The 19,100-nt window shown below is 42.1% G+C and overlaps 1 long non-coding RNA gene across 4 annotated transcripts in view; it reads left to right on the plus strand.

The window, feature by feature from the left end:
* LOC137858571 (uncharacterized) overlaps positions 1-18,830 on the plus strand; it is a 31,178-nt gene extending 12,348 nt beyond the window's left edge. For 2 of the 4 annotated variants that reach the window (XR_011097850.1, XR_011097851.1), the window contains exons 3-4: positions 10,993-11,156; positions 11,265-18,830. This is a non-coding gene — a long non-coding RNA (uncharacterized lncRNA). The remainder of the gene's footprint in view (positions 1-10,992; positions 11,157-11,264) is intronic. The other 2 variants (XR_011097848.1, XR_011097849.1) reach the window with 1 other exon arrangement.
* The last annotated feature ends 270 nt before the right edge of the window (positions 18,831-19,100 follow it).

Below are 19,100 nucleotides of genomic sequence, written 5' to 3' on the forward strand. Positions count from 1 at the left end.
ACTCCAATACTGTAGGAACCTTTACCTTAAATTATTTGATAAAACAAATCTGATGGAATAAGGCAGTGAAGGGCTTATTTAAATAGAAGATGATTCGTAACCAGATATGGTGGAGGTACATACCCCATAATTTTGTGTACCTGTTGGATTTTCTCACTTTTCTTGGTTTCTATCCTCTTTCTCTACCTGACACTGGTGTAACTTTTTGAGCGTCCATTTTCCTTTAGTCTAAGTACCATATATTTTGTCAGGAATTAGTATCAGTAACACATTAGATTTAGCCATGTTTGAGTTCTTCTTAATTCTGATTTTGTTTTCCCTCAGCAAGTTCAGCAAATAGTCACTGTGTTCATGCCTTTTTTTTCTTTTCCAACTATACGACTTCCTTCTTCTCCAGTAAATTCTCTCCTTTGTTGTTTGTTCTGCTGTTTCTTTTGTCCATTGCAACCTCTCTCTCCAGAAAGAGAGTGTGTTTTTTCTTTTCTGCCCATGCATGGCTTTCTCCTTCTCTTGTTCTTTCTTTTCCTTACCCACAACCTCCTTTTCCCTACCCCTCTATCTACAGCTTCCTTCCCCCCAGCATTCACTGCTATAATGAGCAAATTTAAATTAGAAATGCCTTTTTGTTGAACTATAAATTCAATTTAAGTCTTAGATCTGAAGTTGAAAGAAGAAGTTCAGCTTTTTTTCTGTTCCCAACAAGTTTTTGCCATTTCTCCCCTCTGTCCCATTACTTACATCATTATACCTCTTTCCTGCTTGTCTCCAGCACTCCCCTCTCAATACCACTTCTGCGATGCATGTAATTCAAGAGACAGTCTACTAATGAAATATCCTAAAATGTCTGCAAAATTCAGTCCAATGGATTTAAGCATTGGGGCGAAAATAGTTTTCAATACTAGTCAATGTGAGAAATATTCTTTAGAAATTAAAAAAAAAAATATATGAAAGAGAAAAGCTTTAAAACATTTTTTTCCTCAGAGCCCCAACCTCTTTGTATTTTGGAGATTGTATATTCCACGTGGAGGAGTGGACTCTTATTGTCATTCATTGGAACAAAACCCTAGCAGTTCGTACTCTAAAACTTCATCATCGTGGGATGCTGTCGTTAATGACTGCTCTAAATTCCTTTTTTTTTTTTTTTTTTTTTTTTTTTACAACCATTTTGTGAAATTGGCTGTGGAGACAGGTGGATGTTAACACTAAAAATTGGTTGCACTCTTGAGGAAAGCAGCCATGCCAGGAATACTCCCTTTGGCTGAAATTGAGATAAATAACTTGAGGGTGACTTGCTCAAGCTTAGAAATAGTTAACGCTATCTCAGGAGGAGATGAGGGGTAGATAAATGGTGAACAACTGGGAAGCTGGCTCTGAAGCACGTGCTCTTGAATTTGGACACCGACTAATCTGTTTTGGCTGTTGCTGGCACTGCAAATAACAGCATAATGCAAAACCTTCCTGTTTCTTCCCACTCTCCAGTTTTAGCTTTCCACTGAGGGCAAGCAGCGGCCAACAGCAGAAGTAGGAGCCGGGGCGCCGTGCGCAGCCGGTCTGCAGCCTCCCTGTCCCCCACGCGGTTCTGTCGGCTCTTGTGCACGTTGGAGCCCAAGCTCAGGAGGCTTTTTTCCCCAATTTCCAGCCCAAAGTCAATGCGTGACCTCCAATGAAGCGTATGAGTGGTGAAGGGGTGTCAGCTGCAGCCATATGGGTAGCACATGCCCCGGAGCAAAACTAGACGTGTAATTGTTTTATTGTGGACCTTCTTCTGGTGTTTGCTCTGATGGGGTTTGTGGACTTAGAAATCACCTGGAGAGACTTGCTCATCCGGAGATGTTCTCACTCAGGGTTATCTCCTGCTGCTTTTGCAGTAACTTTGCACACTATGAAGCACTGAGGGAGCTGGGATTTTATTTTCTTCCTTTTATATGTTTATAAAAATGGTGAGCTGTACATATGACTTCCTCAACATTTTCTCATATTTAACTTACTTTTTGTAGCTTTCTGTGGAAACCAGATCTCTTGCCTTGTCTTAAAGAGAAGTCATGCTCTTCAGATCTCATCACACACTTAGTGATGTCAAGTGGATTTTACCACTGCTTCATCCCTTTGCCCAAAGTTACCCCAGCATTCTTTCTCCTTGAGAGTATCTCTCCTTTTTCTTTCCTTAACTGACTGCACAGTCATCTAAATTTACCCTTGATTTTAAAGATGTACATTAATAAAATGAAGTTTATCCTCTACGTGCTCCTCTGAGACCTCCAGTTTTCTGTTTCTCTTTCCAGTTTCTCTGTAGCTGGAGACCTGAAGATAAGTAGCTTCCAACACGTTGTCTTGTCCTCCCAACTCACTTTTGCAAGATTTCATGCTTCCCCCTGGAAAGCACATTATGGGCTGCGTCACCTTCGGAGCTGATCGTCTCCTGAGTAGTCCTGTCCTTGTCTTCGTTGGCTGTGCTGGCACCAGAGCCATTTTTAGCACTGCTGTCATCTCCTTTTGCTCTTTCCCTAAAGGAAATATTTATGGGAAAGTTTGTCATCATCTTCTCAGCCTGTTCTTACATCATTGGGCTTGTGCTGGGAAACCCTCTGCCCACTACTGGGAATTTTAAGCTAATGTTGCCTTCTAGGGCTATTGCTTCAGCTAGGAGAGATGATACGGAAAGGAGCTGGTGGAGATATTTTCATATCCCATACAAGAAGACTTGTATCTATTCACAAGTTTCTGTAAAATGTAGTTCTGGACTTCCAGCATTTATCTTCTGTTAATCCTATCCTCTCAAAATCTGAACCTTGTTAAATTTCCACTCCCTGTGTGAAAAGCTTTTTACTGTTTAATGTAAAGAAAACTGAATTGTTTTCGTTATTCCCTATTTGTTGGGTATTTTTTCGTACCCTCCATGTCTTTGCACCTGCTCCATAAAATAGGCTTTATCAGTCCTGTGTTGATAAAGGCAACCCTCATATGCTTCAGACTCTTCTAACTATATTAAGACGAGCTATCAAATAACAAGGAGCACACGAAAGCCCTGTTCTTCTAAGGCTCAGGCAGTCCCTGCTGCTTCCCTGGGAGCCACAGCAGTCCCATGGGTCTCAGGTATTGCTGTTTAGAGTGAGATTCATGAATAAACTTCATTTACCTGTTGAGGCAAAGTTATAGAAAGGATTGGGAGGCCCTGCTATCCTCAGCCTTCAAATAGCAGCCCTTTTCTTTCTCGAAATTCGGTGCAAATGCCTTTCAGTCACATGGATGAGAATCTGTATGGGTGATCGCTCGAGGAGTCAAGGCTACTCACTCGTGCTGTGATCTGCACATATCTCCAAAGGGAATTTTCTGTGCCATTGCAGTGATTCCTATCCTGACCTCCCCACCCCGGTCAGCTGGAGCAGTCTCCATTCACATTGCTGAAACCTGGGTTAAAACAACAACCAAAGAAAAAGCTCTGCTGAAGTGCAGTTAGGGCTCTTCGAAAGCAGTAAGGAGGGGAAACGATGTACAGCTGCATCTAAAGGGACTCTGTTACTCCAGGAAATTTGACTGCAGGCATATCGCAAGTGTGCAGCTTGAGCAGATGTATGGCCAAGACGTGATTTTGAGATCTGTCCTTCTGAAAACACAGTGTTTGAGCACGGTCCTTAAAAGCAGAAGATGATCTGACAAATTAAGGGAGAGCACATTGACTGTAGCTGCTGAACGGTGACTGGCATAGTCCAAGTGTCTGTACAGTCCAATTCATACATTTTCCGTACGGTCCTGGTTGTTCCTCAAATAACCTCCCATGTTTGTTGGTTGGAGCAGTGACATCAGCATCTTGGACAAGGTTCAGCAAAGGAACTGTATTCGTTTAAAATTTTCCCAGTAGTTCCTTACATCATGTTATGGCTCCAACATAACTCAGCGTTGTCATCATGTTTGGTTTGGGCTTTTGAGTTCAATTCCCAAGTTGTGTAACTCTTTCAACATCACTCCAGCCTGACTCCAACTCCTAGAACAATTATAACGCTGGAAATGGGCAGTGGGGCTGCTCGGCATTTGCGTAAATTCTTCATGATTCAATAAAAATGTTTTTTGCCTTCTTGCTTATACTTGAAAGGATGCTTTTGTCAATTCCTGAAGCTGGGGAGTGCGATCATTAGGAAATGCCGATTGCCAGTGATGCAGTTTCTGTTGGAAAGGGACATCTAAGAGAAGGATTTTACGTACGTCTGATGTAGGCTGGCAGGGGGTAGCTTCAGAGAAGATCTTCAAGGCAATGTTGGATGAATGCATATAGGGATTTCCTTAAGTCACAGAAGGTTGGACTGAAGCAGGCAAATGAAATGGCAAGCGCCTTTGGGATTTCCTGCCGTTTAGAAAGTCAGGATTGAGCTGGGTAGTAAGAGAGCCGTGAAACAGTCATGATGGAAAGCAAGTTTGGCACGAGTGTATTTGATCAGATGTAGAATCAAGGTAATGATGAATAATGACTAAATACATTTGTAAACAGGTGCAAAGCATTTTTTTCCTTGCCTGGAGAGTTGCCACTGTTACATGATAGCTTAATATTTCAGCTCGAGCTGCAGCTGGAAAGGCAGTGATATTGAATGATTTTCATTATCCATTACGTGCTGCTGAAACGAACATAGCCCTGTAAAATAATACCTAAATAAACTCATCAAACAGATTTCACAAAAAAAAAACAAAAATCCACAAAAAAATAATTTTCTAAAAAATAAGTTTACCCTTGTGGAGACCCTTTTTTAAAAGCTCTGGGCTGCTGAATGAGTTTTCAAGTCATTTTTTAAAGCTGGTTTTGTACTGAGCTCCAAAAGGCCTCGCTCCCAGCGTTGTCACCACTGCTGCTTTCTGCTATCACATGTGGCCTTTGACAATAAAGAGCCCTTTGGGGAGCCCCGTATCAGCCCCTAATTGCTCTCTAACATCACTCTGATAGCAGCAGGGCTCTGCGTACACACGTAACAGAACGATAGTCCCTAATCTAGTTCCTAACTGGTGAGAGCTGTTAGATTTGTGGAAATTAAAAGCCGTGGTTTATTTTCAAAGTACGTTTTGTGGGCTCGCTAATCATGCCTACAGGGGTCTGGAAACATGGCCAGCTTTCATGTTATCATATTGATGTAGCTTCTTGTCACTATCTGATATTCAGAGCATCTAATATTATACTCCTGGTATGCATCTTATGAAAATATTTAAGACTGTAATATCCTTCAGGCTAGAAGGGGAGCGGGAAAGCAAAAACATTGCTGGCTGATTGCAGATTATTACTTCTAATTCAGTATACCATGCATAAACAAACTTGAACAGGACCACTTGGTTTAGAAGTGTAAGTAGAGAGTGCTCTTAATAAATATTTTTTCTAGCCCTGGATTTCTGGAAAATAAATATATTTTCCAGTACACCGACTATACTGGTACAAAATACACAGCATAGTTTAGCTTTCCAGCAATTATTTCAGTTTCCCAGCTGTTTTAGGTCATTGGTTCAACATATAACAAGACCAACATACCAGGTATAAACACCTTGTTAATGCTGTATGTCACGTTGCCTTGTTTCTGAGTTCTATTTCAGTTTGATTTGTTTAATCTCGATACTGAGAAAGCAGGACACCAAAATAGACTGTAGTGACTAATTATCCAAATACTTAGAAACTCCTAGTTAATTTTGTAAAGAGAAATGTGTCCAAAATCTTCTGTTAATAACAGGTATCATTCATTGCCTTGGAAAATCCACTCTGTATCTTAAATTGGATTACTGCTGGATTCAGGAGGATGAAAAACATTGCCCAAGTGTACGGGCTTATTCATGGCCCGCAGGGGAGCTGCACGCCGTAGAGAAGCAGGTGTCTCCCTTCATGAGGAGCTCTTCCCATTACAGGAACAGGATTCGGAGTGACAAATGGATGCCTGCAGGATTGTAAAAAGCTCTGCTTCCTGCTACTTTACATCCTCTTTCAACAACCTTTTGGCAAGACGAGGCCGAATAATGTTTATATGGGTTTTTGCCGTGGAAGTACAAAACTCAACTTTTCTCAAGTAAGTTTATTTTGAGAGACTACAGCTTTTTGATGATAATTTTTAAATTCTTTTTTTTTTTCTCCTTGTTCCTTTCCTCTTCGTTATAGAATGGGATGTAGCGTTAAGGAAAGAAGCACTTTGAAAGGGATGCTGATGGTGCATTATCCACCCTTGTCACAGCAAGAAGTGATTCATGTTTTCTAGTATTTGAGAGGAGTAATTCTTCCAGAACTGGAGCGCGCTTTGGTCTCAAACCAAGTGTCTGCGTGCACAGGTTGTTCTGCAGTAGCTCTTTGCTAATGTTTTACTCTGGCAGAGTGGCTGCAGTTCATCTTCCTGACAAGTCGCACCACGTCTCTGCTGTTAGCAGGCCGCTTTGTGACAATGTTCTTGAGGTAGCATTGGTTTTTATTTATTTTTTATCGCTTGATAGTTTTTTGCTCTAGGGATGGAAATTGAATTTCCAATTGGCTGTGGGAACGTGATCGCTTGGTGACAAGCAGCTTCGGAAAAGCGGTCAGACTGTAAAATCTTTGTCTCTTTGTGCAATCAGATTAGGTGTCGACAGCATTCCTGTGGGCTGATGGGAATCTCGGGGAAAGCACCAGGGCAGGTTTTTATGAAAATCACAAAGGGGAGTTTAAAGAGGGAAAATCCTGGGTGAATCTTAGTGCCGGTGTGCTCAGAGTAGAGGTGTTGTTTTGAGGGACACTGCTGGGCTTTGCCCCTGTTGTGACAGTCCCATTTCAAGCCACATAACCTGGGCTCTGCAGTAGGGATCCCTATTGCACACCAGGACATTGGCTCTACAGAAAAGGTGCGCTATGGTGAGCTATAACGATGTGCAGGGAGGAGGAAAAAAGAGTTTCAGACACAACATTGCCATTTCCGACTGCTCTTGGAGCCAGTTTGCCTCCTGGAATAGTACTTTCAAACGCAAATGTATTTCCATTATTGGTGCATTCCCACTCGAGTGCTGAAGACATCTCAAGCCTGTCGCCGAGCCCCGTGGTAGGGGACGTGGCTTGTCAGAGGCACCCGCAGGGACAGATCCTCCTGCTACACCAGCGTGTGCCTTCAGGGGGATCCCGTAGTCAAGGAGGATGGAGCAAGACAAGGCCAGCCAAGCTCCACTACCCTATAACTGCATTTTAGACACTTACAGATTTCCTGTAACTACCTTTTCTTTTCTTTAGAGTTTGCATCATGTTGCAGAATCAGGAAGTTACTCTGCCTACCTTGTGGTTTGGCAGAGATGGTCCTAACCTGCTTAAGTCACCGTGCTGTATTTTACAGGTTTTTTGCCCTGACATTGTCATCCTACTGTCATCCAGTCTTTATGTGGTATATGCACAGCAATTTTTTATTTTTTTTGTGCCAATATTTTAATTCATTTGGGAAGGGTGATTTTTGCTGCCTGTTCTGCCCTATCTCAAAGGTGGAGATGCTTCCTCCTAATCTGGATTTTTCTGACTGCTGCTTAGTGGCACTGAAAGACAAAATCTGTGCACAGTAACTTCTCTTAATCTTCCTTTATGTTGCTTCTTCACTTTACCATGTACCCAATGGGAGTGGAATAATGTGAGGTGTAGTTAATTAGGATATAATGTTCTGTATACCTAAATACTTCAGCTTTAGGAGTGCTTCCTGGCTTGCCTGTTGCAAGGCAGGAGGAGAGGTGGTTCTCCTGGGAGATGTATTCAGAGTATCAGCAGCAGCTGCAGGAAGGTGAGGCTGTTCGTGCCCTTGCAGTGTCACGGTTGCCCACAAAGATCGCGTCCAGAAGCCTGAAGCATGTATTAGCTTCTAACCTGCCTCTCACCATTTTACGGACAGAAAAGCCTCAAACGTTCATACAAATTGGTCTCAAACCTTTGCATAGTTTTGTTTTAAAAGTTAGCTGTGAATCAAAGTGTGAATTAGAGTAACACAAAGACTGTTTCAGTGACTGTGCCAGTGCGATAGGATTGTCCTAATCTCGTTGTGAAATCCTCGGTGGGAAATGGAAGCTCTTTTACACTTGGCTATTTCACTGAGGTCATTTTCATTAGTGCCTTCTTGTGATAACAATCCAAACGTGTATTTGCGTGGCACGCTTGAAAAGGATGCACGCTCTGAATAACTAATATATGAATATCCTATATGCAAATCAAAATCCTGAGATCTAATGTTTTTCTTTTTTAAAAAGGAAAATAATCAGATTCATTTCTGATATTATGCTAATGAAAGGCTTTTATTTCCAACCACTTGTGAATTATTTGAAATCGTGTTTGTATTTCTTTGTGTGGGACTCTACCATCATTAGTGCAACTCAGAATGGGCTTTTGGCATTGGGCGAGCGTCTGGAGCCTTTGAGCAGTGGCACAGGGAGCAGAGGGTGGTATCCCTTCGCTCAGGTGTACGTGTAGCTCCAATCTGTGGTTAGCACGTGTCTGTCATTTCTTCCTTTGCGTAGCACTATTTAGGGTAAAGGGAACATAGGTTCGCAGTTCTGCCACTTTTCTGAGCAAGCTCTGGGCTCGTGAGTGAGCCTGTGCATTAGCTGAGAAAAATCTGTGCTTCTCAAGGGACACTTGGTCAGCAGTTTCCAAACAGGGTTGTTTAGCCCTTTGAAAAACACAGGAGCAGAACTGACAGAACTTTACTCTCTAACCATAGTTTAATATCAATTATGGCCTGCTCTGGGCTGAACTCTTAACCAGGAAGAAGACTTGGGGTAATGCTAAACTCAAGGCTTCCTCCAAAAGCCACTCCCTCAGCTGTAGGTTGCTGTGCAGTCAGGCTTCCCCTTAATCCCAAAGAGGGGAAATCCAAAAAAGCATACAAAATATCCAGCCAGAACCTGAACTTGGAACAGCCAAATTCCACTGTCTTGCTGACAGTAAGAGGGAGTGAAACTTCATTTTTGTTAACAGATGTGACCAAGCCAAATGGAAGCTGGGTAAGCACAGATACACAGGGAACTCAAACTAGAAATCCAGATTAGCAGATCGGGTAAACGTTTGTGTGTTTGCATCTAGTCAGCCATGTAGCTTTCCTGGTATTCCCAGCTAAGCTCCTGGGATGAAATGCATTTATCTGTAGTCATCTTTGCAGTGTGCTGAAGGAAGATACCGTAATGGCAATACTCTCTTACATTCTTTCCGTACATGTAGAATGAAGATTTCTTGAGTATTTTAACACAACTGAAGTCTGGAATCGAAGGCTTTCATCTCACTTATGAAATAGTGGTCGTGAAATTCAGATTCCAGCCAATGATCTTGTCATCTAGTCCAAGGGGTTTTTATTCATTGTTTTACTGTTTGCTTAAATACCACCATCTGGACAGACAAAAGAAAGAATCTTTTTGTAACTTTTTGTCTTTAAAAAACAGCAATGACTCTTCCAGTTATTCAGGCTGTCCAAGCATTATTGGAAAAGGTCAGATCTTAAAAAAATATTATTCATTAAATAACATAAATGTTGTTTATTTTCCAAAAAAAAAGATGACAAAACACTCTTTAATATTGAGTGTGGAGCGCGTTGGCAGTCTTGTGAGCTGAGCCACCTATGTGCCACTATATTAGGGAAGACTTAAAAATGAACTGGACAAAAGGATGAAAATATTCTTCCTACCTGGTGAGTGAGGCTATGCCATCTTCTTATTGCCCCATAGAATACATAATTACATATTCCTTGTCAGGTTATAATACTGCAGCAGAACTATTCTGTAGCTCCCCAGGGTCATGGCACTGACCTGCCAGAGTAGAAGAAGCATTGGGACAATGCTCTGAGAAGTAGGGGGTGATTTTGGGGTGGTCCTGTGCAGACCCAGGAGTTGAGCCAATGATCCTTGTGGGTCCCTTCCAACTCAGGATTTTCTATGGTTCTATTTCAAATTTATTTTTGAATTTACTCTTCAAATCTCGTCATGGTTTTGGTTGAAAAGTTTATTATCAGGCATGTCTTTTTGGAAAATCCCTTGTTTCTAAACTGTAATTTACAATAGGGAGCCACCTAGGAATGGCAGGGGACTTTCAGTGGAGCTGGTCTATGAAAATGTCACAATGTCACCTTCCCATGCCCCAAAAGACAAGTCACCAAGTTACTTATTCTCCTGAAGAGAATCCTGCTGGAGATAGATTTGCCCGATTTCACAAAAACAATTATTTTAGGTGAAAGAGTTATCTCATGGATTCATTGCACTTCTTCCACATGAGTGGTATTTTCTGTAGGATATTTGAAAACTTATAGTCTGTGGAAAATGTCAAACGCATACTGTGAAGAATATAAAATACACTGCTCTCCAAACAGGAAAAAATGTAAAGCCAGATTCCTCAGCACAGCGGGATGGCCAGGGGAAGGGGGCTCCTCTAGATCTAATAAATACTTATTTTTCTATCATAATTTCCATAATATTCAAAAACATTATTAGTACAGGGGCTCTGACTCTCATTTGCAGGTTAATGTCACGCATCCTTGACTTTTGCTTCATTTCCACAAGTTTTTAGGAAGCTAGGGTTGATGAAGTTTCTTTTACTGTTTTTTGGTTGGTTGCTTCCTTCTGTTTTAATAGGTAATAGCTTTTATAGACGAAAATTTGTTTTTTAATTTTTTCAGGAAGCTGGCTGCAAGCACCTGCATATCTTTATTCTTTATTCGTGTACCTCTGGAAACATTTATGGAAATTGCATTAAGTGAGGAGGGTCGAATCTTAATCTGGCTGTGGACAGAAGGTGAAATAAAAGGTCTGAGTGTGGTTTGGGTTCGAGAGGCAATACGGGGATGTAGGAGAGGTGTTGCTGCTGAGTGACAGCTGTCTGATTTGGCTTCCTGTTATCACCCTGTCAGATTTGCACAGATGGATGAGAGCTGCTCTAGACACGAAAACTTTATGCTTCGGCTTAAGGAAGGGACTAGAGGTCATTCTTGAATTATTCCCTTTGAGCTTAACTGTTCCTAGCTCAATTTTTCAGTTTCATGCCTGTTTCAACTTGTTTAGCACTCTTGAACAGGTGAAACACACAGAAAACAGTGCTCTGAAAGATGAGGTTTTAAACCCCTGCACTGCTTTCAAACAGCAGCTCTGCCTCCTGGAGTTTGCAGGAAACAACCCACAAGAGTTGCAGCCACAAGAAGCAAAGAAATAGCTGTCAAAATATAGAGGTAAGGTTGTTGTTTTTTTTATGTGTTTGTTTTTTGTTTTTTTTTCTGTCCATGTAGGTAGTACTAAGCCTTGTCTAATATAATAGGATTCTGTTGTTCTTCCTGCAGGGCAGGACAGTTCCCAGGCTTGGGGACCGGTGAGCTCTCCTGCTGCCTTCCCCTTTCGTGTCAGCTTCCCACCGCAATGCTGGCTGCCGACTGCTGAAACAGGCCACGAGGTCGTTGTTATTTTGCCTCCCTGCCTTGTTCCTCTTGCTCTACCATCTCCTGCCGGCTACTAGAAGGTTGTCCTCAGCGTGTTCCTAGCCAGGTTTTCCACTGCTTGTGAGAAGCAGAGCCAGCAGAAGTTCTCCCTCGTGCAGCCCACCCAAATGACCTAGTTAAAAATCTTCTTGCTTGTTTGCAAGCCTGCTGGCAAAGATGTCTGTGGGCACTTGTATAAGCAGAACCCACCGCTCCCCCTCAAACACGGCCCTGCCATCCAGGAACCAAAGCTGCCTGCAGCCAGCTTTGGCAGCTGACCCAAGAAACAGCGAAGGAGGAGTTCACAGCACTTCTTTCTCTTACTGCTTCCCCCATCAGAAGAGAGCCTTGTTCTGCCTGCAGAAGCCTTATAAAAATATAATTGTCTCCAACTGGTTAAATGAAACTTTAATGCTTCTTTTACATAGACCGTGTATGGGTTGGTGTCATTTCTAGAACAGTGCAGAAAATATGTAAGCCAAATATCTATGGGGACTCAGGTCCTTGTCTGCATGGGGTGGCATATTTGGGAATGAAGCTGGCTTTTGAGAGGCAGGTTCCTTGCTGCAGAAGCAGTAACCACACTGGCTTGCCTTTGATGTGTGCGTTGTACAGCAGGGACAGTTTTGCCTGTGTGTGGAGGAGCAGAAAGAGCAAAGCGTGAAGCTTGTGTAGAGGGGTTCAGCCGGCTCGGGCTGATTCAGCCTCACCAGCCCCGGCGAGAGAAGTTCAAGTGCTCGGCCCTGCTCAGCCGACTTGCAGGTGGGCATCCAACTCCTTGCTGCTGCATCATCACTACTGCTGCCACGTTAAGGAGGTTATGTTTAGCTCGGAGGTGTCCATCTGGTCTGTAGTTGCATATTCTACTTGGAAGGAGCTTTAGCTTCTCATTGTGAAGATGTAGCATACGGCACGGTTACACGAGCTCAGTCCCCAGGGGTGCAGAGTGCCCTTTCTGCCATCCCAATGGAGATGTGACGGGCCTGACACAGGTAATTATAAACCTGTGAGATAAAAAAGCTCTGTGTATGTGCTGGAGATGTTGGTGTTTGCTGTAAGCATGTGGAGAAGGTGTTGCTAAATCTCTGACCGAGATCCACAGCAGTGCTGCCAGGGAACAACTGGCTTCTGAACCAGAATTTGGGTCCGTGGGAGCGGATCTGGGAAAGCCTCGTGAAGGCTGCATGGCCAAAAGCGAGTAATCACATTTTGTTCTAACTAAGCTCCTGCTGAATCACAGTCACAAGAAATTCGTGGAACCAATTTTTGGTTGTTTTTCAACTGAAGATCTGAGGTTTCGTAGCATCGGATCCAAACAACAGTTACCAAAGGTTGTGTTCTACCTTCTGTAGATGTCATTTACTTTGAGCTCCGCTGTAAAAAAAAAAATAGTAATAATAATTAAAAAAAAAAAACTGATTGCTGTATGTGACTGTGGGGCAATAACAGTTGAACACAGGCTTAGGCAAGTGAGTTCATGTACAAGTGGGAGACATAAAGTGGACAGTGGACTTCTATTTTTGAATAAATGTAAGTAAATGAATCAATTAAGAAGTTTTTAGTGAGGATAAAGTAGTAAAAAGATAGGTCTGCCTTTTCTGGATACTTTTTCCCCTGGAACCTGAGAATTTCTGTGCAGGTTTGTTTTTTGGTTGCTTGGCTTTATTTGTTTTTGTTGCTTGGTGTTTGTTTAAGAGTATTTTGATAGCAGATACAATTTTTGACAGAAGCGAAGAAACCTAAGATGATGATAAGCCTAAAGGCGACTATCATTTGGTGGCAACTAGAGCTTGTGTCTACGTCAGAGCTGGCTGATAAGGAAAGTTGAGGCAGTTGTTTGGGGACAAGAGTTTCTAAGATGCTCTTAGAAATTAAAAGATAAATCCGTGAGGATGCTTTGACATTTCCAGTTTTGATAACATACCCAGTTTTAATTAAAAAAAAAAAAAAAATCAGTACAGAAGAATAGATTAATAGATGAGAAAGCCACAAGTTATATATTAAAGTGAACAAATAAATGGTGAGACAAGTGGTCTGAGAATATTTCAGAGACAACACTGTGGTCTCAAAAGAGAATATTTTGGGCAACCGCCTTCTGTATCTCCCTAGAAAAACAGAGTGACCATAAAGGCAGTGCTCTGTCTGAAAGGGTGCCAGGTAAGAACTTTATCTGAATATAATCATAATTAACTTTTTTTTTTTTTTTTTTAATTTTGATGTATTGAATCTTGGCAAGCAGCCTTGTGAAGACTCAAATGCACGACATCTGTCTGCAGGTACATGTATAAGATTCTGATGCTGCATCTCTGTGTTGTGATATGGCTTTAAACAAATGCTTCTGCACTGGGAAAAGCCTATTTTTAATGCACTCTTGGAATTATTCCAGTCTAGAAGGAAAATAATTATGATAAATTCATGCTGATGGCAGCTGGAGTAACGCTGCTCTTTAGTACCTCTGGCCATATGCTGCTTATTGCTGGAGTCCTGTGGGTTCTTCTGCATCTTTCTGGGTAACTGAAGAACCGAGTATGAAGACTCATACCCAGAAACTGATAACCTGATTCCCGAGAGATGATGTATCCGCAAGCCAGTAAGTACAGTCAGATTTTGTGATGCTGCCTTAAAGGCAGGCAGCCCTGTCGTACAGTGCTCTGTAATAAATGCTTTCACCGGCTCAAATGGGGGATAAAAGGCAATGATTTCCTCTGAAGCATTACTATATTGAAATATCACAAGTGGAAAAGACTCTCAAACCGCAAGTGAATGAGAAGATTTACAGGATCCGAGTTGGCATAGTTCTAAATCTTCTGCCTTCCCAAGTAATCCATGCAGGAGCGTCATTTCACACGCTGTTCCCCCCAGCGACGTGCGAGCAACGCGACCAAAGCCAGGCAGGGAGGTGAAACCTCAGCGTGGCGTGGTAGCTGTCACCCACAGCGGCACAGGAGGAGGTTTCTGTGCTGCTGGCCGAGCACCTAGGCTGCGCTGCCCCGCATGACGGCGGCGTTGTACAGTAGGCAGCTGACCTCAGCCTGCAGGCATCTGCGTGACGTGGGACCACCTGGCGCCGCGCTGCAACCTGATGCGATAATGTGTGACAGCCAGGTGTTCGGTTCTGCTGGTTCATATGTCAGCCCCGCCGAACTGGACGAATAACGACATGAAAAATGGTGACGAATGTGCTGGCAGGAGAGAGGATCGCCGTTTGGGATCAGAACAAGCCTCTCCTGCAGACGTGCCCGTGCTGCAGTGCACAGAAAGCCTTTGCTCTGTGCTCTCACGCGGGGTGTTTGGGAAGGAGCCTTATTTCAGACTGCTCCCTAACATTTGCAGCACTATCTCCTCCGTGTTACTGTTCAGCTGGCAAGGTAATCACTTGTCTCTATTGGTAAAAACTGATGAGGAACATAATAAGAATAAAAACACCAGGCAGTATCTCTGCAGGAAAAGCCCCAATGTTCTTCCCTTCAATCTATTAGCTAGGTCCTGACTAACCATCTGTTGGATTGCGATGTGTTCAGATCACTGATGCAACTGATTGAGTTAAATTTACTTTAGTCTATTATTAAAAATAAATTTACACCTTTTAGTCTTGGCAAAGAACAAACCTTTTCCAGACCTTTGAATTTAAGCATTTTTGTGGTAGAGGAACTCAAAGTTTTGCAAATGCCTCTTTGTACCGCGCTGTACTGGGGAAGATAAAATCTCTTCCGATCAAATCATCCAATTCTTTTAAATTGCGATGGTTGTATTAAAATATGTAGAAGCAGACCTTCCTTCGCATGTGGCTGGTTTGCAATGACCACATTACGCTTTGTGATTTCAGTGTCTTGTTCTGTTTGTGTTGCTGTTGTCTCCCAAGCTGCCTCCTCTAAGTTTTGTGGGAGCTGTCTACCAAGCGATGCCTCCATAATGCTTTCCAGGATGTTCTTCCCATGCAGTTGCATATCTTTATGGGCTTCTGTTAGTTTTACTGCTGAAACACGGAACGTTGATTGCATTTCCTGACAAAAATAAGTATTATTATTGTTCTTTGTCGTCTAACCAGGTCTCACAAAGATCATAAAGCACAGGTCAGGAGTAACAGGAAAGACAGCGATGAGCCCGGGCTCATCCTTCTTTGCCTTTCCACCGCTTGGATTCATTCAAGCTGAACCCTTTCAGTGCTCAAAGAGGGATTGCCTTACTTTTAAGGACTCCAGGCAGTATGATAAATATAATTGAAAAGCAACAGGTTTGAAATTAAATCTGGCCATTGACTTCTAGTGAAAGGCGTTTCTATGGGGATGCAAGATAATAGCCATTTGGATACATAATTGGATTGTGAGAGAGCAGCAATAGATAGCTTCTAGGTTAAGGACTGATGCGTCACAGGTTGACTCATGGGCACTAATCTGTTTTATTGTCTCTGGAAGCTGTACAAATATGAAACCATGCATAATGTGGATTAGGGCCACTTCTGAAGAAAATCACATCTTTCCTGCAGCCTCTGAATGAGCTTCAGCAGTCAAGGCTGGTGACTGACAGACAAATTTACATCCAAAGTTCTGCAAAGCTCATTGCCAATCTTCTCACCCTCTCTACAGAGGGGTTCAAGGCTTGTTGTCTACATTTCTGGAGTACCAAAACATTAGAATATGTTATAATATTTCTTCGTACCTCCATTTCACCCTGTCCAGCCATCAAAGAGAATGATTCAGCTGAATCTATCAATGCAAGCAGTAATTATTTGCAGTAGCTTCTATTTGCGCTTCCCCTCTTCTTTTTTTCCACCAGATTGCTCCAGCAATCTATGTTGGCACCATCATTTATTTGGTGATTATTTAGAACAGCCAAGCACGAACAGAGCTGTACTTCGTTATGCAGATCCAGAAGCTGGCCTGTAGCCCTAACTTCTTCCTTTGGATCTTGTCAGGGCTTCTATAAGCTAAACAGGTGGGAGAACGGGAGCGTTAGTGCTTCCAGAGCTTGTTAACGTTTTATTGTATTGATTCAAAACCGGCAACACATGCATTTCGGGGGAGAGTTACGGTCTTACTGCTTGCTGGGGAAGTCTGCATGGAAAAGCAGATGCAGCGCCCTGAGTGATTTACTGAGCAGCTCTTCTCCATGGGGCTTATTAAATCAACGTAGAGCTGGGATGCTGAGACATGCTGTTGCTGCAAGTGCAATTCTTGGGATGAAGCTAACGTGCCAGATAACTCGGATCATTAAAACAGATAATTAAGGTTCATAGTGACATTTTTTTGCTGAATTACATAGGCATAGTGCTTTTTGAAATAAATTTGTTGTGTAGTTTCTAGTTAGTCTTTCTCTACCTCCTCTTCCCTAACTTTTTTTGTTTTTATTCACAAAAGCTTTAAATGGAGTTGGGATCATTTGGATATGATATTTGCCTAGTTCTACCCTTAATAAACACCCTGCTTTGTTTTGCTGGGTCTTTAACAAAATGTGACTGCCTGGACTGAACTGTCCAAGCCTGGTTTCAGGCTGATTTCTTTCTTTTTCTTTTCCTTTTTTTCCTTTTTAAAGACATTTAGCCAAAAGAGCTCATTCATGTCCAAGAATGAGTCAATTCGATAACCTCCCTGATTTAAAATTTAAAAAATAAAAAAATAAATGACCAACAACCACAGAAAACAAACCTAGATTCTATAAAATTGGGAAAAAAAAAAAAAAAAAGATACCTGAAACTATGACTGTGCTTGGCCTTTAGCTCTCCCTTTGAGACCTGCTGGCGTTTAGCAAAACCATACATCTGTGAAAAATGTCATCTGCCCTACACCTGGTGGTGCTGACCTGTGTCAGCTGTTGGACTCCCCGGGGGCCACACACGAGTGCTGAGAGCTCTGCCCCCACCGTGGGCAGGGGCAGGAGCAGGAGGGTGGTGCTGCGGCAGGGCTGGGGTGCAGGAAGCACCCACAGGAGCTGCCCAAGCCTATGGGACCCCAGCCTTGGAAATACAAGGAGTCAGAACCGAGTGAATCGTTGTCCTCTCAACTTCGATTATCAATAACCATGTTAATGCTGAATCTTTCAGGAGCTAAAACCAGCAAGTTAAAAGTCTGATGGGTAGCTGCTTGCACAGGAGGTCAGTGTTAAAGACGTGGCAAGCATGGACCACTCTGTGATAATTCCAAGTTTGGGAAAATATGAAAATTTCCATGGAACAACATTTATCTGAAGCATTTATCTGAGGAGCAATGCGGTTTGGAGTGGATGCATATAGGACTTCAAGCTATTTCTTTTCTCATTTTTGGTTAATTTTTCTTTTTCCTGGTACCTGCAGAAAAGCTTCTACCATCCATGCTACACATTTATACAGAGCACAGTCAAAGATGCTTCTTATGTGGGGTAACTGCATTTGTATTAGCTCTAGTTTGGCTCTCCTGAGTAGGAGTAAGCACTCCTGTGTGCTGTCAGCACTGCAGTGCAGACCAGCACTGTGTTTGCCTTGCCATCAGCCCCAAAACCCACCCTATGGCATTTCTCTACTTACTGCTAGGTGAACAACCTCAGTTAATGCCAGCGAGGGTCTAACTGCATGGGATGCCGTGGAAAACTAGATTGAAGCCTCTGAACAGAGCCTCTTTAAGAGGCTTTTGGTATACCTTAAGGCCCAGATCCTGCAAAAGCACGCTGCTGCTATTCCCACCCTGTTCACTTGAACTCTCTGGTGCCAGAATGTCATGAGTTAAAAGTCAAAGGGTCAAATGTTGGCCTCCCTTAAAGGTGTTTGAACTGCGGCAGACCCAGGGTTTCTCCCTTAATTCTGTAACCATGGCTTTCAGAGAAGAAGGAATTGGGTTGTGCTTTTATTTCTCGTGGCTTCACCAAGACTCCATATTTTAAGATTCTACACATTTTTAAAAAATATTTTCTCTGAGTGTGTTTTATGGGAAACTAAATTGAAGGTGTATTTAAGGGCCCCAGAGATCTGCTATGATGATATATATCAGGAGAAGCTGAACATCTGCTTGATGCTTGGGCACAGCTTTAGCAAAACTAACAGTTCGAAAGCAATTCTTGTTTTTTAATGTAACAATCGGATAATTTGACGTTTGAGCAATGAGATCTGAAACCTAAAAAACAAAGGCAGAAAACTTGATATAAAATATTTACCACCTAGACAGAAATCTATAAAAGGGGAAGGAGGGGAAGGGAATCAATGTTTGCAATCCTGTGGTGGTTTTACACAAAGGAAAATTCAAAACTGAATTTCTGCAAAGAAACAAAAGCATTCACCATACTAACATAAAGATGTTCGAACAGCGATTGTGTTGTCTTTACAAATGCCTCTTTTATCAGTTGTACTTCCCATGTGAAATGAAATGTACTTTATAGTAAATAGTTTTTTTTTAATTTCAATTAACATTTTTTGATCAGGAAAATATACAAAATTTGTGTGGAAAACTGTTTACTCTGTTTACTTGAAGGTGATATTTTGCTGCAAAATTTTAAATATAATAAGATGCATTTAATAGCAGTCTTTTGTGGTGCCATTCCTTATGGACATAACATTCAAAGTATGGAAAATCAGTTGTGGACCAAACTGACCATAAAAACAGTAATCCAAAGAAACCTTATAAACATGTCAACACCCATCATTTATCCGCAGATGGCTCATACCAATGTAAAAAACATATAAAATGTAGTATAATTCCCAACACATGGCTTGCTTTGTTGCATTGTTCCTACGTA

Source organism: Anas acuta, chromosome 6 (genome assembly GCF_963932015.1).
Source record: "Anas acuta chromosome 6, bAnaAcu1.1, whole genome shotgun sequence".
NCBI classification, from domain to species: Eukaryota; Metazoa; Chordata; class Aves; order Anseriformes; family Anatidae; genus Anas; species Anas acuta.